General features: G+C 49.6%; 1 long non-coding RNA gene across 1 annotated transcript; it reads right to left on the bottom strand.

The window, feature by feature from the left end:
* Positions 1–10,140: 10,140 nt before the first annotated feature.
* On the bottom strand, positions 10,141–17,131 carry LOC127464067 (uncharacterized). The gene is made up of 2 exons (XR_007901135.1): positions 16,706–17,131; positions 10,141–10,403 (listed from the first exon to the last, which is right to left on the bottom strand). It is a non-coding gene; the product is annotated as an uncharacterized LOC127464067 (long non-coding RNA).
* Between the last annotated feature and the right edge of the window lie 3,286 nt (positions 17,132–20,417).

Raw genomic sequence — 20,417 nt, 5'->3', positions numbered from 1 at the left:
ATCGCTCCTGGACCATCGGATAAGCCCGAACGAGGAGATCAGGGCTTCGGATCTACTGGTGCATCGGCTCTGCTAACAATAGATTTGGCCAGACGACCACGAAAAGCTATCCAGCTCCAATGGAACTCACAAGCTGCACATTTAATTGCTCTTTTGGATACGGGAGCTGACGTCAGCATTGTTGCAGCTTGCAAGTGGCCCGCATCGTGGCCCTTGGTAAACTCAGGAGCAACAGTTGCAGGAGTGGGTGGTCTGACTCTGGCAAAAAGGTCCCCTCCGGTAACTATCACGTTGGATGAAATGACTGTGAACTGTACGGTGTCTGTTCTCCCCCTACCCGATGGAGTACAAGCACTTATAGGGAGAGACATTCTCGCTCAGATGGGAATGGTTCTGACCAACGAACCAAGATCCCCTTTAGCATGATGGCCATTGCCTGGACTTTCCCGATCCCGCTCCAATGGAAGACAGAAACGCCGGTGTGGGTAGAGCAATGGCCCTTAAAAAGGGAAAGTCTTTTACAGGCACATGCGTTGGTGTCAGAGCAGTTACAACAGGGGCATTTGCGTTTGTCAACTAGCCCGTGGAATACTCCTATTTTTGTGATCAGGAAGAAATCTGGGAAATACAGGCTGTTACATGATTTATGTGCAGTAAATGCCCAGATGCATACGATGGGGGGCATTACAACCAGGACTGCCAAATCCAGCTATGATCCCACAAAACTGGTTCCTGTTAATAATCGATCTTAAGGACTGCTTCTTCACTATTGCATTACATGAGCAAGATCGTCAGCGTTTTGCATTCACTATTCCTGCTATAAACAAGGAAGGACCAGCGCAACGTTATGAGTGGACTGTGTTGCCTCAGGGAATGAAGAATTCTCCCACTCTTTGTCAGCTCTACGTGGACGCTGCATTACAGCCAATCAGAAAATCATGGCCCTCGGCAGTCATTTACCACTACGTAGACGATTTATTGTTCGCCCAGCCGACTAAGTTTACAAAAGATCAAAAACAGCAGCTGGTTAATCAGTTGCAGCAGCAAGGCTTAGTCATAGCCACTGAGAAAATTCAAGAATCCAGTCCCTGGCATTATTTAGGCTGGCAAATCACAGACTCTGTCGTTCAACCTCAGAAATTGTCTATCAATATAGAGATTGCCACCTTGCATGATGCTCAGAGACTCTTAGGAGACTTACAGTGGCTGCGTCCAGTAGTGGGAATACCTAATGAGTGGCTAGAACCCCTCAGACCGCTATTAAAGGATACAGACCCTTCAACAGCAGTAACTGTCACCCCGGAACAGCGAAACCTCTTACATCAGATTACGGCCAGTATTGCTGATCATGTCACACACCGACGGATAGAGGGTGCACCTGTCAATCTTACTATCTTGGCAGGAGAAAAGCATTTTATGGGAGCCCTCACGCAGCAAAAAATAAAAACGGGGAACAATCAAAAGCGGCTTGCAACATCAACTAAAGGGCAACAAATTGTGTTAGAATGGCTGACAACGTCTTTGCAACCACGCAGGGCAGTCCAGGAAAGGATTCGGACTTTATCAGAGCTCATTAAAAAAAGGCAGAAACCGGATTGTGCAAGCGACCGGGTCAGAGCCACATGAGATACAAGTGCTGATAAGACAGGAGGACTTAGATTGGTATTTAGTCCATTCTCCTGAGCTGCAAGGAGCACTCTCAGCAATTGTAAATTCAAAAATAAGGGGCTTTAATCGAGGTAGTGTGGAAAAAAACAGAAGAAATAACAACCCTTTTTTAAAAGATATATGTATGTTAGCAAAAACAGTAACAGAACACAAAAAAACCCTAGTCAGTAGTCCTAGAAATAAGAAAAAAGGTCTGGAGGAATACTTCTCTGTCCTTTAGCGCAGTCCTAATCGTGGCCTGCAGGGGGCACTGTGGGATCGCCGAAGGTGCAGAGCCTGCAGTTCTCTGTGGTGGTCAGCAGGGGGTGCTGTTGGGCTCTGGCAGTCACCACGTAGGGAGAGGGGTCGGGGGGGCGGGGAGGGCGGTCCCGGACCGCGGGAGAAACGGAGAAGGAAATGGGGGACCCTTCCCTCAGCGGGAGGAAAAAGGGAAGGGAAGCAGTCCACTTCCACGGGACTCGCTGCTGTCCCAGGTGACAGCATCTCAAAACTCCTTCCTTCTCTCCTGCGGGCACGCAACTCTCCGATGAAACACAGCAGATCCGGGGAGCGGGACAGCCAGGTAAGTTGAAGCCAGCAGTCCGAGTTGACCAGGATGAGAAGCCAAAAACCAGATCCCCAGTCCCTCTCCCCAAATGCCTGCACGCAGACCCCCGTCTCCCTCCGAGTGCCCACTCTGCAGTCTACCTCTCCCCTCTCTCAGCAGAGCCAGCCAGCCCCAGCCTCTGGTGGACCATTAGCAAGGAATGTAGCTCAGCTGGCTACATCCTTTGTAAAGCCAATGACCTCAAGATCTTAAAACTGTCCATGGAAAGAAACCAACTGAACTACACCTGCAATGAACATGAACTAATGAACTCAGGACAGGAGCAGTGCAAAAGCCAAAAATGTTTACTTTGTTAAAAAAAACACTTCCTAGGAATGAACGTCTTGAACACTTGATTTTTTCTTTTCTTTTTATTTTTTTTTTTTGTTGTTGTTTTTAAAAGCAAGAACCCTTTTCTTGATGGTTGTTCGGGTGCTAAATCCTACCACGGAATCAAAGGTGGATTTGCTGTCTTTGCCACCTGGTTGATCATTCCTGATGACTTGGAAAGAAAACCATGCCAGTGGCTGGGAATGCTAGAACAGCCATTTCTCTCGGAACTCTTTCTTCCTGGAGGTTTTCCCATGAACATTTTGAGCACAGAACCCTAAAAGGGGCGATGTGGCAAAGAGGGACTCCCTTATCTTGCCCATAATTCAAGATGTCTAAAATAGCTAAATTTGAATGTTTTCAGCTCTAGCTCACTCTGTAGTTAATATCACAGGGAAGGAAACATCCCTCCTTTTCCAAGGGGTCCCATTCAACTAGTTCATCACCTTCAGGAAAAAACCCTTACAGAATCGTTCCTCTTCCAATAGCAAAACACAAATATTACCCATCTGGTCAACATTTTCACCTACTACTTACATTTCTATCCCATTAATACAACAGACAACATTGTTGGGAGCAGTGAAACAATACTGTAGGATACAAGAGCTCTGCAGAGATTTGACCAGGCAAGGAAATCAAGGAAGTTTTTTGAATTTCTATGATAATATTCCACTACTGACACTTTAGCAGAGGAAATAACCTCAAGTATTAATGCTTATAGAGGATCCAAAGTCAACGAAAAAGCTTCTGTAGAAAAGTATTAAGATCCTTAATAGTAAAAACACTTACAAATTTAATTACAAATACATTTCAAAAGGAAAATCCTTAACTAAGTACATCAGGGTTGGTCAATATGGACAGTGTTCCTTCCTTTAAGAGGAAGTGAAGGGAACACCCACTGCACCTGTGGGAACTTGTCAAGTATATACACTTAGAGATCACACTATGTCAAAGAGATCAAGTGGAGAAGCACTCTATACAATGTGGAACCTACAGAAAGGTTATAATGGCAGATCATGGAAGTACTACTGAGTATTTGCTTTGCAACTTGCCCTAACATTTCATCCACGGCATCAACATCATCATTTCCTTGCTGCAGGTCCAGGTCAGGCACAACTGCAGCCAGAAGTTGTCCAATGTTCACTCCAAGAGAGCAGAGTTTCAGGCTGGCAAAAAGTAATTCCTTAGGATTAGATGGAGACACAGTTTTGTGTTCAAATACACAGTTCTTCATCTGACCAAGCCAGACTGATACTCCAGACTGGAAAGGCTCTGGATGTGACTCCCATAAACCAACAAAAAACTGATGCCGTTAGAACTGGATCAGGATTATTTCAAAACCTACCAGTTTTTCAAAGCTGAGCAGCTTGAGTTTTCAATTTGAAGGTGAATATTCCCTTAGTTTCAAACCAATCCTAAGTGCTAAACTGAATGCAGATCAGAAATATTTCTGAGTGCTTTTATTTCAATGAGCAAATAGGCACTGGCACAATCCTTTCTCCCACACTACCTTCTGATTTCTCAAACCAATATTAAGCCTCAGGGGTTTCATGAATTTAGAAGCCCAAACTACCATCACCTATGGGAGCAGAAGAAGAGAAAAAGAAGAGAAGGCAAGAAAGAGGAGTTTGTCTAAAGGTTTGAAAATAGAAAGAGGAAATAGGAGGTATGGTCCAAGGAAAGTACCTTGCCTCCTTTTTTTTTCCGCTTTCTTTCCTAGATGTCCTTGCTTTGTCCTCTTCCTGATCCAATTCCTTTCAAAGGAAAATTCTCTGGAACCCTTCCTTGCACCCTCATCTCCAGGAACCAGTTTTCACAGTGCTGTCAGATCCAAACCAACTTGTGGGGGAAGTTACTTCCAAGTCCTGCATAGATTTGCTAATTCTTTTAGGAACCACAAGTCAAGTGCTAGAAGGAAAAATAAAATGCAGTGCTGGCAGATAATTTCTCATGTGGGTAAATCTCTTCTTGAAGATTGAAAGGAGTCTGTGGAAATTATCCAACTCCTTCTTCACTCTCCCTGCCAAACATTCAAAGCAGGGCTAACTCAGATCAGGGTGCTTAGGACCCTCTTGAAAATCTCCAGAGGTAGGAGAAGGACTTTTTACAGGGACAGATAGTCACAGGACAAGGGACAATGGTTTTAAGCTGAAGGAGAGAAGGCTTACATTAGATATTGGGAAGAAATTCTTCTCTGTGAGGGTTGTGGTGCACTGGTACAAGTTGCCCAGAGAAGCTGTGGATGCACCATACCTGGAGGTGTTCAAGGCCAGGCTGCATGGGGCTTGGAGCAACTTGGTCTATTGGAAGGTGTCTCTGCCTATGGTGGCGGGTAGGAACTGGATGATCTTTCAAGTCTCTTCCAACCCAGACCACTCTATAATTCTGTAGACAGGTGTACAATTTCAATCCTCTTTCCCTAAACCATCTGCCACCGGTGCTGGGGACCTGCCAGCAACCCAATACTTTGGAGAACAAGCCACCCCATGCTCTGCACATGCTACAAGACCCCACAAAAAAAGGTGGAACTCACTTTCATGCCTGTGTCCACCCCTGTCAAGGCCAGGCCATTCATCCTTCCATCTGTTCCCTGCTGGAAAGCTAAGCTGTAAACAGGCTCCTTATTCTGCCACACTGTTTCACAGCGGATGTCTGCTGAAGAAAGCAGAGCAAAGACCACCTCAGTTCTTGTTCCTTATGCCTCAGGCAATCAAACTTCGGGCACATTTCACGGACTCTGCTGACAGATCCTGGAATTTCACTGCAAGGACTGAGAGGATGGTTTGAGGAAGTCCATTCCTGAAAGTTATGATTTATTATGCCTAAAGCTCCTGTTTCGGGACTGCAGGAGAAAGGTATAAAGCCCTGTCGCCCAGTCCATCCCCCGGGGGCAACAACTCCCTTTGTGCCACACTCCAGGGTAACAACCCCCGGGGGTAACAACCCCCGTCTGTACCCTCCTGGGACAAATCCCTCCTCCGGAACCCAAGCAACAGGCGGGCACGGGCGGCCCTGCACGGGCAGGGGCAGGGCAGAGGCGCCGCTGGCCACTCCCCTGAGCCCCAGGGACCACCAAACCCGCTCCCCACACCTCGGGGACCCCCAACCCCCCGGTGCCAGTCCCTCCACATGGGACAGACCCCTCCGCCCTCACCTGCCGCCCGCCCGAGCAGCCCCCGTGCGCCCCGGCCTTTACCCGCTTCGCCAATGCGCGCCCGCCCCGCCGCCCCGGCTACCCTCACGGGATTCCAAGTTAAAAAACAACTCAAAAGCATCAAAACAAAGCCAAAACGCAGAAGCCAGATGCTCGCCTCTTCCCAAAATAAGAGTTTTTTCTTTAACAGGTATTGCTGTGTCTGACCAGTCTAAATGTCTAAATGACTTAAAGGGTAACCTGTCCTCAAACTCCCTTTCAAATACAAACCTTTCCCTTTGAAACAGCAACAACAACAAGAACGACAATGACAACAACAAAACAACGGTGATATGTATTATACTATAATATATAATATTATTATATATCATTATATAATAATAACGGTGCCGGCCCGTTATTCGTACTCCAGAGGGGGTTGTTAAACCAGATGGGGGGGGGGGGGCTGGCTATAAAAGTCCGTCATATGGATGCACAGGTACCCAAGAGTTAGGCTATTGAAGAGCATTGCAACAACAGATAGGTCAGGCTGTAGCTGCAGCACAGCACAGGTGTGAAGGTCAGGCTGTAGCTGCAGAACAGCACAACATAGGGGTGAAGGTCGATCTGTAGAACAGCACAGATGTGAAGGTTGGGCTGTACCTGCAGCCCAGCACTCACTGCTCCATGTAGAACAGCCTGTAGTCAGATCAGTGCTCAGGTTTCCCTGTGACTGTCTGCACCCAAACCTGGAGTCACAGTTGAGCTGCTGCAGCCCAAATGTACACAGCCAGGAGGAGGTGGATCACAGGCAGAAGGAACTGCAGCCACATGGCTTGTACCACATCTGTGACACTTCTGTATTAAATGAAATGTAGTGGGACAGCTTATTCACATGCGGTATTGCAACAGTCAATTGGGAAGAAAAACGCTATACTGTGGGAAACCAAACAAGTGTTCAGGCTAGAGGCCCTGAAGCAGCAACTCAGCCATAGGCCTCAGAGATAATGCTGGAATCTACCAAGCGACCTTGGGCAGCCTGTGAAAGTGAGAAAAGAAGCTGCTAACTCCAGCTGAAGGATACCTGTGATGAATACCTGCAACCAAAGTTAAAAATAAGGAAGAAGAGACTGTTAAAGTTAACACCACTTATGAAATATATACGGGTGTATATTTAGCAATAGTTGTATGTTGTTAAAAAGTCTGAATAGGGTGTGTAAATTTGAAAGATGTATATAATGGTGTGTAAAATAGATCCCTGCATGCCTCTTTTCCTGTAGCCTAGAAATCATTGCGCTAAGTGTGATAAAAATGTCTTAATGTAAACATCGCATGCCTTTCTGCCATTACCCGAGGATGACAAGGACTGAAGAATAAAGCCTCTATTTTAGTGATACAGTCAGATTGTCTTATTTAACAGTCAGAGAAGTTTTAAAAGGTGTAGAACTGTGTCAGATAGTTTTTAGGAGTCGGCACCATACCTCTGAATGTCTTCCCCCTTCTTCCCCCAGCTTTCATTGCTAAGCATGATGTTGCATCATGCTAGACAAAAGCCTTCTGGTGCCTAAAGAAGACTTACAAGAAGGCTGGAGAGGCCCTTTTCACAAGGGTGTGGAGTAATAGAACAAGGGGGAATGACCTTAAACTATAGGGGGGTAGATTTAGATGAGGCGTTAGGAAGAAATTCTTGCTGGGAATGTGGTGAGGCCCTGGCACAGGTTGTCCAGAGGAGTTGTTGACATCTCACCCCTGCAGGTGTTTCAAGGCCAGGGTGGATGGGACTCTGAGCACTTAAGGTGTCCCTGCCTGTGGCAGGGGGTTGGAATGAGATGATCTCTAAGGTCCCTTACAATCCAAACCATTCCATGATTTTATGATATATTACGGGTTATCCCTTTGGTGACTTGGGACCAACTGTCCTGGCTGTGTCTCCTCATAACCTTTTGCCCACCCCCACCCTTCTCACTGGCAGGAAAGTGGAAAAAACAGCAAAACCCTCAACCCTGTGCCAGCACTGTTCAGCAAGAGCCAAAACATGGGTGAGTTATCCACACTGGTTTGGTCACAAATCCAAACCATGGAACCAAACAGGCTGCAATGAAGACCTTCATCTCAGCCAGATGGGGTAGGCTGGACTTCTTGGAAAGTGTGAGAAGGAACACAGTGAGGAATGTGAGAGTGGGAAAAACAACACAGTACCTGAAAGATGGACAGGGATGTCACTGTGACTGTTTCCTTGTCTGTGATGCTGCTGCCTTGTACCTGATGTGAATTATTTCCACAGTAAAATGAACCTGAGTGCTTTCCCTAATGCTGAGGACATGAAGGATGAGGAATGAAAAAGTGTAATTTGGGCTGGATATCTGTAGAAAACATCCTATGAAGGCAGGTTTGTCGTAGGCAACACAAGGAAACCAATAGATGGGCAGGCAAGGCAAGGCCAGGCAAGGCAGGCATATGCAAGGCAAGGCAAGGTAAGGCAAGCCAGGGGCAGAGAAGGCCAGGCAAGAAAAGGGTAGGCAAATCTAGGCGGAGGATGGGTATATAATGCAATGTAAGGCAAGCCAGGGGTAGGCAGACCAAGGCAAAGGGTGAGTCTTCAAGGCAACAGAGAGGTAGGCAAAGAAAGGTAAGGCAAGGGAGTGGTAGGCAAGGCAAGGCAAGATCAAGCATGGCAAGACAAGGTCAGGCATGGCAAGGAACTGCAAGGGTGACGGTATATGGTGGAGAGGAAGAGCTATATGCATTCCCCCGACAAAGAGCTATCCTGGAAGAGGTTAAAATTCCTGGAAGCAAAAAGGAATTCCAGCATGATTTAGGATTAATGATGTTTTGGAGGCATAGTCCTGATTTTTCAGGATTTTTTATGACACTGTGGGGCCTTGGTTCTTTGGTTTTTGGGGCCATTCTGGAATGGAGGGAATGGACTATGACATCACAAAGGGGCCAATGGTACACCTGTGGGGTTGCACTGTGACATTGTTGGGCATTGGTTCTCAGTTTTCTAGGGGCCATTCTGAAATGGAGAGGATAGGTTGTGACATCACAAAGGGACCCATAGCACAGAAGTAAGGTTGCAATGTGGGGGAATGGGATGTGTGTTCTTTATATTCCAGGGGCCTTTAGGAATTGGATAGGCCGTGACGAGGCTGCATTCTGACAATGTGGGGCGCTGGTTCTTGGGTTGCCAGGGGCTATTCCGGAATGGAGAAGATAGGCCGTGACATCACAAAGGGGTCCAAGGAACACAGGAAAGGCGTCAATGTGGGCGAGTGTTATATGTGTTCTTTGGTTTCCTGGGGCCATTCTGGAATGGAGAGGATAGGTCACGACATCACACAGGGGCCTGTGGTACAGGGGTTGGACTGCACTATGACATTTTGTGGCTCTGCTCCACTGGGAATACAGACAGCCACTGCAAAAAAAATCACAAAGGCAAAGGCACATACTGACTGAGTGAAACATTCTGACCAAAGTTCCCCTCTCAGGTTCCTTCACACTTGTCATGGTTTGAGAACCCCAAAATCCAATTCTCTAGTCCCAGCCCCCCTCCCACATCTCAACCCAGTGTGAGATCAGTTTTCCAGACACCACACGAGACTCAGAATGGGGGGAAGGGATTATATATTACAATGACTGTACAAATAAATATTACAATACATTACACACACAATCTCAGCTATCTTTACCATGACAAAACAGTATTTACAATGGATCAAATCTCTTCTCCCTTCCAAATAAGAGTCCAGGAGGGAAGAAGGAAAAGATCCTTTCCACTCTCAGAGCAATAATGTCTCTAGGGCAGCGGGTTCTCTCACTCTCTCTCATGCAGCAGCTTTAGCTGGATCTCTGCCAGTACACACGAGGGGAGTATCCAAGCCCCTCTCAACCCTTCATCTCCAAGCGAGGGTCTTCTCATCCGTGGGCTGCGTTCACCTGGACAACAGTCGCGTCACCACAGTCATATCAACGAAGCTCAGGGGTCTTCGTGACGGTCCGTATTGTCAGGGGATTCAAACCCCCTTTGCAGAACTCTGTGCTCTGTCTCAAGCAGCGGGGAGGCCAAGGTCACCCCCTCCGCATTCCTTCTCTGAGCTTTTCAGTTCCTTTCTGCAGTGCTGTAGCACTCCAAGACTAAAAGTCCGTCATCCTCCTCTCTTTAGGAGGGGTCTCCAAGGAGTTTGGGGGGTTTTGATTCCGTTCTTATCCCAAAACTCTGTCTCTGTAGAGCTTAGTTCTGCTCTCTCTGCTGCTGGCTCTCTTTCTCTTCAGACAACTCTGTGTCTCTCTTTCCTTGTGTCTCAGTCTGAAGAGACTAGACTGTTTGCTAAAGAGGATGAGTTGTGAGGTAGACCCAACTCCTCTCTCTCTGCAATTGTAATGTCAAATTAAGGGGCTTTACTCGAGGAAAATGTGGAAAAAACAGAAGAAATAACAACCCTTTATTAAGAAATATATGAATGTTGGCAAAAAAAAGAAAAAAAAACAGTAACACAAAACAAAACAACACCAGCAACAACAACCACAACAACAAGTCTAAAAGAATACTCCTCTGTCCTTTAGCACAGTCCTAATTGCGGTCGGCAGGGGGCGCTGTGGGATCGCTGGAGCTGCAGGACCTGCAGTACCTGGTCGTGGTCGGCAGGGGGCGCTGTAGGACCGCTGGAGCTGCAGGGCCTGCAGTACCTGGTAACGGTCGGCAGGGGGCGCTGTTGGGCCGCTGAAGCTGCAGGGCCTGCAGTACCCGGTCACGGTCGGCAGGGGGCGCTGTGGGCTCCGTCAGTCACCCGCGGGAAGAGGGGACCGGAGAGAGCGGTCCCGGACCGCGTGGGGAAGCCGAGGAGATGGAGGGTCCTCGCCTCCGTGGGGACGAAAAGGAAGGCAGGCAGCACACTCCCACGGGAACTCACTGCTGTCTCAAGTGGCGAGGACTCACTGCAGTCTCAGGCGGTGGTGTCTCAAAAAACTCCTCCTCCTCTCCCGCGGGCAAACAGAACTCTCCGATGAAACACAGCAGCTCCAGCGGGCGGGACAGTCAGGTAGGTCGAAGCCAGCAGGACGAGAGGTCGAACTCCCAGGATTAACAGCCAAAAAACCAGGCTAGACCTCCGGTCCCCCTCCCCAACAAAATGCCTGTCTGCACCCAGGGAGCCAGCCACAGCACTCTGCCTCTCACCTTTCCCACCAGCGCCCAGCCCCCCGCCTACCTCTCCTCTTTCTCCAAATAGTCCATTATCCTAGGTTGGTTACATCTTTTGTAATGCTAATGACCTCCCTTCCCCCTGCTCACTCCGTTTCTTTCCCTTGGAGTGAGGGTAGGGGAAGAAAAATTCCCCTGATTTCCTAATCTATAACATTATCCACCCCTAATTTTTCTTTCCCATGCTACCACACTTTATCAGGTTAAATCTTTGATCCTCATACGTACATGCAGTATTCCAACTATGTACACATCCACTAATAGGTAGATACAAATACAGAGACAGGTACAGGGTTACATACAGATACAAGTATACAGTTACAGCCAGTTCATCCCGGAGTAAGGTTTCCCTGAGGTATGCACCGGGTTTCTCCATCTTCCTGCATCACCCACCAGGTGCAGCCGGGCCCTTGGGCAAAAACAATCCCACGAATGGGTTTGTCTTTGCTCGGAGTAGGGTCAACCCAAACCTTTTTCCCTAACACAGCCCTCGCATGGATCACGGGGACCTTATCTCCATCCACGGTGTGGAGGGACTCTGACTGGGCAGGGTCGGCTCGGTTGATGGAACCTCTGGTGTTAACTAACCATGTAGCCTTTGCTAGATGCTAGTCCCAGTTCTTGTCTGTCCCTCCACCCAACGCCTTCAGGGTGGTTTTCAACAGTCCATTATGTCGTTCAACTTTCCCTGCGGCTGCTGCGTGGTATGGGATGTGGTACACCCACTTGATGCCATGCTCCTCTGCCCAGGTGGCAACTAAGCTGTTTTTGAAGTGAGTTCCGTTATCTGATTCAATACGCTCTGGGGTACCATGTCGCCACAGGACTTGCTTTTCAAGGCCCAGGATGGTATTTCGGGCAGTAGCGTGAGGCACCGGGTACGTCTCCAGCCATCCAGTGGTGGCTTCCACCATAGTAAGCACATAGCGCTTACCTTGGCGGGTTTGTGACAGTGTGATGTAATCAACTTGCCAGGCCTCCCCATACCTGTACTTACTCCAACGTCCACCATACCATAGGGGCTTGAGTCTCTTAGCCTGTTTAATGGTAGCGCAGGTCTCACAGTCATGGATAACCTGGGAAATAATGTCCTTGGTTAAGTCCACCCCTCGGTCTCGTGCCCATCTATGGGTGGCATCTCTGCCCTGATGGTCTGAGGCATCATGGGCCCACCGTGCTAGGAACAACTCTCCTTTGTGCTGCCAGTCCAAGTCCACCTGTGACACCTTGACTCGTGCAGCTCGGTCTGCCTGTTCATTGTTGCGATGCTCCTCATTGGTTCGGCCTTTGCGCACATGGGTGTCTACGTGGTGGACCCTCACAGTGAGCTTCTCTGTTCGGGTAGCAACGTCTTGCCACGTATCAGCAGCCCAGATGGGTTTTCCCCAGCGTTTCCAATTGGCCTTCTTCCATCTGTCCAACCATCCCCACAGAGCATTGGCTACCATCCACGAGTCAGTGTAGATATAAAGCTTTGGCCACTTCTCCCGTTCAGCAATGTCCAATGCCAGCTGGACAGCTTTGAGCTCTGTGAATTGACTTGATTCTCCTTCCCCTTCAGTAGCTTCTGAAACTTGTCAGGCGGGGCTCCATACAGCTGTTTTCCATTTGCGCTTCATTCCTACAAGGTGACAGGAACCGTCAGTGAAGAGGGCATAACGTGCTTCTTCTTTCGGTAGTTTATCGAATTCTGGAGCTTCCTCAGCCCGTACCGCCTACTCTTCTGCTTCCTCATCTGCTAGACCAAAGCTCTCACCTTCCGGCCAATTTGTGATGACTTCTAGGATCCCAGGGCGATTCAGATTTCCAATACGGGCACGCTGTGTGAGCAGAGCAATCCACTTACTCCATGTAGCATCAGTGGTATGATGTGTAGTGGGCACCTTTCCCTTAAACATCCAGTTCAGCACTGGTAGTCGAGGTGCCAAGAGCAGCTGTTCTTCTGTGCCAATCACCTCGGAGGCAGCTTGTACTCCTTCATAAGCTGCTAGGATCTCCTTCTCTGTTGAGTGTAGTTGGTTTCAGATCCCCTGTAGCTTCGGCTCCAGAACCCAAGTGGGCGGCCTCGAGTCTCACCAGGCACCTTTTGCCAGAGGCTCCAGGAGAGACCTTTATTCCCAGCTGCAGAATAGAGTACATTTTTCACATCTGTCCCCGTCCTGACTGGCCCGAGGGCTACAGCATGTGCAATCTCTCATTTAATCTGTTCAAATGCCTGATGCTGTTCAGGGCCCCACTGGAAATCATTCTTTTTTCGGGTAACCAGATAGAAAGGGCTTACGATTTGACTGTACTCCGGGATATGCATCCTCCAAAAACCTATGGCACCCAGAAAAGCTCGCGTTTCCTTCTTGATGGTTGGTGGGGCCGTGGTTGTGATCTTATCGATGACTTCTGTCGGGATCTGACGACGCCCATCTTGCCATTTCACCCCCAGGAACTGGATTTCTTGGGCAGGTCCCTTAACTTTACTCTTCTTTATGGCGAAATCGGCTCCCAGGAGGATCTGAATGATTTCCTTTCCTTTCTTGGAAACCTCCTCTGCCGTGTCCCCCCATATGATGATGTCATCAATGTATTGCAGGTGTTCTGGAGCCTCACCCTTCTCTAATGTGGCTTGGATCAGTCCATGGCAGATGGTGGGGCTATGTTTCCACCCCTGGGGCAGTCGGTTCCAAGTGTACTGCACACCCCTCCAGGTGAAAGCGAACTGTGGCCTACACTCTGCTGCTAAGGGAATGGAGAAGAATGCGTTTGTGATGTCAATAGTGGCATACCACTTCGCTGTCTTGGACTCCAGCTCATACTGGAGCTCCAACATGTCTGGAACAGCAGCGCTCAGCGGTGGGGTGACTTCATTCAGTCCCCGATAGTCCACAGTCAGTCTCCATTCTCCGTTAGACTTACGCACAGGCCAGATGGGACTGTTGAAAGGTGAATGGGTCTTGCTGATCACCCCTTGGCTCTCCAGCTCACAGATCATCTTGTGGATGGGGATCACAGAGTCTCGGTTCGTCCGGTACTGCCGGCGATGCACTATTGTGGTGGCGATTGGCACTTGCTGTTCCTCTACTTTCAGCAACCCTACGACTGAAGGGCTCTCCGAGAGGCCGGGCAACAAGTTCAACTGTTTAGCCGCCTCTGTCTCCACAGCAGCTATTCCAAAAGCCCATCTATGTCCCTTGGGGTCCTTGAAGTACCTGTTCTTAAGATAGTCAATGCCCAGGATACATGGGGCATCTGGACCAGTCGCAATGGGGTGTTTCTGCCAGTCTTTCCCGGTCAAGCTCATCTCAGCTTCCACCATGGTCAACTCTTGAGATCCTCCAGTCGCCCCAGAAATGGTAATAGTCTCTGGTCCCACATGTCCTGAGGGCATTAACGTACACTGAGTGCCAGTATCAACCAAAGCCCGATATTTCTGTGGGTCTGACGTGCCAGGCCATCTGATCCACACAGTCCAATAGACACAGTTGTCCCGTGCCTCTACCTGGTTAGAGGCAGGGCCCCTCTAACACTCGTCTTCATCCTGCCAGTCATCGTTTTCCTCTTGTGAATGTCGACGGGAGGTGCTCTCTAGCGAGTCAGATCCCTGCCCGCAGGATACTGGTACGGCACTCACTTTTGCAGACTTCCCTTTTCCTTTCTCTTTCAACTCCTGTACTCGGGCTGCTAGGGCCTGGGTAGGTTTCCTGTCCCACTGTCTCATGTCTTCTCCATGGTCAGTTAAGAAGTACCACAATTCAGTTCGTGAGGTCTGTCCGTTCTCTCTAGCTGGGGGACGTCTGGTTCTCACTGGGGCCATATGGAAGTTGTTTCCCTCAATACACTCTTTCAACCCTGTAGTTAATTCCTTGAGCTCATTAATCATTGTCTCTACAGAGGAGATGCAGGCCTGTATCGGTCCTTCGATCATACTGTTGTACAACTGAAGTTTATTTATTACAGACATCACTGGCTCCCGCTTCTCTCCAGCCTGCAATGATGTCAGGTAACCTTTGTGTGCAGACGGCCCCATACGTGTGAAGCTCCACCACATCTGTGGTGTACACTTAACCTTGTCAGGATCGTTGGTAGGTTGCCCATTCCCTCCAAACAATACTTCCAGCAGTGCCATTTCTCTCAGCCGTAGGATTCCTTCTTCCATGGTCTTCCAGCTCTTGGTGTAATGATCTGCCTGCAAGGAATCTCTGTAAATGAACCTCTCCCTCACACTGTCTAAAAGCCATGCCCAGAGAGACAGGGGCTTCGATTCCCTCACAAACACCTCCTCAATACCCGCATCTTGGGCAATAGATCTCAGGAACCTCGCCTCACCGCCATCAAGATTTACTGCATCACCTGTAGAGTCCCAAACTCGGATCATCCAAGCCAGAACGGGCTCACTCGGACGACGAGTAACGTCTGTCCGTAAATTCCGGAGGTTATTATACGATAAAGACTCAGTGATGATTTCTGGCTCTGGAGCAGCCGCTTGTGAGGACCCTGCCCCTCCATCATCATCAACTGGGCGAGCTGATTTGGCTTTATATTTCTTCCTTTGGATAGGGGCAACCTCCGTTGGCTTAGTCTCCCCCTTAGTTTTGGCCTTATCTTGAGTCACCTTGGTATCAGGCATCTTGTTCTCATCTTTTCCTTTCCCCTGGAGATGCTGCACCATACCAATCAACTTCCTGTAGGCAATGGCCAAGGCCCCGCATGCAGTTACCAACTGCTTCTCCATGGATCCATCATGACCCTTCTCCCTCACAGCTTTCATTATTTTTATAGGGTTCAGGAGTTGTTCAAGGGTAAGCTTCCATGTCATGGGAGCTGAGCAACTTTCTAGGAATTTACCCATGTCCTCCCATAACCCACGCCACTCGAGGTTTTCCACCCCTGGGCCAGGCTCCTGAACGTCTTCTCGGTAATTCTTGGCCTTGGCTTGGTATATCAGGTATACTATAGTGGCACAATTTAGGATGAAAAGCCTAACAATTGAAATGTCTCTGACATCTAAAAATGATTTAAACTTCCCAGAGGCCATTGTGTTGTATCCAAAAGGGAACTGAATAAAGGGTTGGGCGCATGCATTCCCCTGTGTGTCCCCGTAAGAATGGGTACTATTATCCTTAAAACCCCAGAGGAAGCAGCTTAGGCTAGAGCAGTAGTGCATCCTTGGGGACATATTCCGGATGAAAACCACAGGTGCTGAGTTTGCCGTGTCATATACCCAATGCACAAACTCAAAGGTACTTATCGCAATGAGAGTACTAGTATCCGAACTGAAACACGTTGACAGGTGGGACAGGTATCTTGGCATGGTTATATGCCAGAGGAAAGCAGCAACCCCTAACATCATGGTGCCTACAAGTTCAAAACGCGTGTCAATCACACAAGGGGTTCAAAATGCGTGTAACTCACACAAAGGGTAGTTATTCTTTTTCCACCTTTCCTCTTTCCAGGCCCCACGTTGGGCGCCAAAAATGTCTCAGTCTGAAGAGACTAGACTGTTTGCTAAAGAGGATGAGTTGTGAGGTAGACCCAACTCCTCTCTCTCTGCAATTGTAATGTCAAATTAAGGGGCTTACTCGAGGAAAATGTGGAAAAAACAGAAGAAATAACAACCCTTTATTAAGAAATATATGAATGTTGGCAAAAAAAAAGAAAAAAAACAGTAACACAAAACAACACCAGCAACAACAACCACAACAAGTCTAAAAGAATACTCCTCTGTCCTTTAGCACAGTCCTAATTGCGGTCTGCAGGGGGCGCTGTTGAGCAGCTGGAGCTGCAGGACCTGCAGTACCCGGCCGTGGTCGGCAGGGGGCGCTGTGGGCTCCGTCAGTCACCCGCGGGAAGAGGGGACCGGAGAGAGCGGTCCCGGACCGCGTGGGGAAGCCGAGGAGATGGAGGGTCGTCGCCTCCGTGGGGATGAAAAGGAAGGCAGGCAGCACACTCCCACGGGAACGCACTGCTGTCTCAAGTGGCGAGGACTCACTGCAGTCTCAGGCGGTGGTGTCTCAAAAAACTCCTCCTCCTCTCCCGCGGGCAAGCAGAACTCTCCGATGAAACACAGCAGCTCCGGCGGGCGGGACAGTCAGGCAGGTCGAAGCCAGCAGGATGAGAGGTCGAACTCCCAGGATTAACAGCCAAAAAACCAAGCTAGACCTCCGGTCCCCCTCCCCAACAAAATGCCTGTCTGCACCCAGGGAGCCAGCCACAGCACTCTGCCTCTCACCTTTCCCACCAGTGCCCAGCCCCCCTCTTTCTCCAAATAGTCCATTATCCTAGGTTGGCTACATCTTTTGTAATGCTAATGACCTCCCTTCCCCCTGCTCACTCCGTTTCTTTCCCTTGGAGTGAGGGCAGGGGAAGAAAAATTCCCCTGATTTCCTAATCTATAACACCTTGGTTTCAATACCTCTGCTGCTTCTCTCTTATCTTCTGGCTCTCTGCCACTTTCTCCGTCCACTGCTGTCTCTGCTGCTGCTCTGTCTCCTTCTTACAGTGGAGGAAACTTCTTTAGCTTCTCAGTCACAGACCTCAGTCCAGTTTAACACTGTTTCCGAGTTTCTGTGACCCCAGCCGGGGGCTGGGAGGCCGTGGCCCCCCAGGGGGGCTCTTGCCCCTTCTCCTCGTGGCTCTACAATATGGCTACTTCTTCTACAACAACTACAACTACTTTCAACAACATCACCTTCTCTTCCGGTCTAAGTGTGATATGTTTATATTTTGCAAAAGCACTCATTGGCTCAGACCTCAAGTGTCACCATCCCCTGGGGATTTACCATTTTAGAACTTCAGGGAGAAAACTGTTTTTCCCCCACCACAACACTGACCTCTTACTGCAAGGACCTCCTTCCCGTTCTGCTGATGCTTCTCAGGTTGCGTACCACCAGGAAAAAAAACAATTGCAAGGGATATGCTTAGATTCACCAAAAAGACAGCCCACCAGAAGTAACATCTGATTCAGACTGGCAGGAAAATGCTCCCCTTGCGCGTCTATCCTCCAGTGCTGATAGCCCACCCCACAGCTTGCAACCCATGTTGAAAGAAAGAACAAAAAGATGCTTACAGAATGACCTCTGACAAGAAGTGCCTGTCAGAACTGCAAAGACGGATGAACAAGATTCTTTCGTAGGGGATATTCTCCGCTCTGCCTTGCACACCCTAATGCTGGGGTCAACACTAAACCTCTCTGCTTCCCTCTTCTAAAGGACTTGTTCTTAGACATCTGTGATAGGGAGAGTTCAAAGGATACTGAAACCGAAACCATGACACCGTTGAAAGCTTGACAGGCACTGATATTTATTACCAAGAGGTGGCCAACAAAATGAACAAACCCGGAAGAGAGAAGGAGGAGGAAAATAAGCCCTGGGTATGACTCCCCCAATTACCCAGGTGTTTCTTACCAACACAGAATGCCTAGAATTACCCATAGCAGAAGCTGTATTCCTGGAGAGAGTCGGCAGGCTCACAAAAATAGCAGGCGTCCCGGCAAAAGGCAATGTTGTCCTTGATGTGAAGCTTGCTCTCCTCCAAAAAGAGCTATCTGCTTTTTATACAATTAACTGAATGACCTCTACCTAAGCAGGTGTGGACAGCACCGCCCAGCTAGAGGTCTTCAGTCCCTCCCTCCGTTATGCAAGTACTATCTCTTCTGCTCATGCATGGCTTTCCCTGCGCCTGCCTACTGCACCTGGGGGAGGGTCTTTTCCAGGGGGAGAGTCTAGGGGTTTACTTCATCATCCTAGTCTTCAATTTCTCTTTCAAGTGACCTTGGAGGATGATGAGCCAATCATAAAACAGCAATTAAATATAGCTTATACAAGAAGCTCTCTTCAAGGACAAAGTTCACGATTATCAGTGCTTGTTTTCTCATAACTTGGCAGGAAAACCATAAACTCTCACAGGTGGCTGGGCCAAACACAGACCAAAAGTATCAGTGTAATTAAACCCTGATACAGACATCCCTTTCCCTTGTATTCATCTCAAAAGCCCTCCCGGCAATTCCCAAGCCTGTACCTGTCTCTCATCCCCTCTCTGGCTCAGAGCCCTTTGTTCCCTTCGGAGTGAGTGCAGCCTCAGAGGGCTGAGCCCTCTTTGGCTGAGCTTGGCCTCTCCTGGAGAGACTCAGGCCTGGCTGGGCTGCCCCAGGCAGACACTGCAGGAAGAAGAGCTCAGGCCGCCTGGGTCTGGTGACCCTGGGGCTCAGCCTGTGCCCCATTGCTGTGCAGGGGCTGAGCCCCACCTCTGCCTCGGGGCCTTGGCCAAAGGGCTGGCAAGGAAGAGGCCCAGGAGCCTTGGGGCCTGCCCAGCTTTCCTTCTCCCTGGGGGCTCTCAGTCCTCGCCTGACACCGTGTTGGCCCAAGGCCTTGCTGGCTTCGGGCTCACGGCCCACCAGCACCATCCCAGCGGCCTGACCCCCCTCCTTCCCCTCTCTCCAGCCTCTCCTGCCTTTTCTGGCAAGGGGTCATCCAAGGCAAACCCCGGTTCTCAGCAATGGCACCTGTGGCACAGCTGCAAGGGTCGAGTGGGCCAGGCAAGAGCAGGAGCACAGAGAGCCTGAGGAGCTTGCGGGACCTCTGCACAGTCTCTGGTCATCCCTGCCAGCTGACTTCTGCCCAGGTTCTGTGCACAGGGACAGAGTGCTAACAGTTTTCAGCTACCACGCTGTTCCACAAAGGCTGTGATGTCACAAGGCCCTTACCTGGCAGCTAGGAGATGGGCAGGGCAAGGCAAGGACAGAACCTCTGAGTACACTGTCCCCAAAGGCTGGGATGGCACACAAGCCCAGAGTCCGTGAGGTTGACAGAGACTTCGGAAATCAACTGGCGTCCAGCCTACGCCCCATCCCCAGCACGTCAAGCAGACCACAGCACTAAGTGCCATGGCCAGTCTTTGTTTAAACACCTCTGGGGACAGTGACTCCACCGCCTCCCTGGGCAGCCCATTTCAATACCTAGTCCCTGTTTCTGCCCAAAAAGTCCTGCTCCTCTCCGTGACAAACATCCCCTGACAGGCAGGTCCTCATGTCCTCTTGTCCTATTGCCTGTTGCCTGGGAGAAGAGGTTGACCCCCCCACCTGGCTCCACCCTCCTGTCAGGAAGTTGTGGACAGGGAGAAGGTCAGCCCTGAGCCTCCTCTTCTCCAGGTTGGAGAAGCCCAGCTCCCTCAGCTGCTCCTCACAGGCCATGCACTCCAGACCCTTGCCCAACTCCATTGCCCTGCTCTCCACCCACTCCAGCCCCTCAATGTTCTTCCTGAATTGAGGGGCCCAGAACTGGACACGGCACTCCAGATGGCACTCCAGATGTGACCTCACTAGTGCCCAGTCCAGCAGAAGAATCACTGTCCTGCTCCTGCTGGCCACACTATTTCTGATACAGGCCAGCCTGCTGTTGGCCTTCTTGCCCACCTGGGCACCCGCTGGCTCAGGTTCAACCTCTGTCGACCACTACCCTCAGGGCCTTTCCCACAGAGACCTTTTGCAGCTCTTCTGCCCCCGGCCTGGAGCT

The sequence above is a fragment of the Manacus candei genome, unplaced genomic scaffold (genome assembly GCF_025592945.1).
Source record: "Manacus candei isolate 608988 ecotype Guabito, Panama unplaced genomic scaffold, ASM2559294v1 h1tg000189l, whole genome shotgun sequence".
Classification (NCBI taxonomy): domain Eukaryota; kingdom Metazoa; phylum Chordata; class Aves; order Passeriformes; family Pipridae; genus Manacus; species Manacus candei.
The sequence above is the reverse complement of the archived record's forward strand: the minus strand, read 5'-3'. Positions and strand labels throughout refer to the sequence as shown.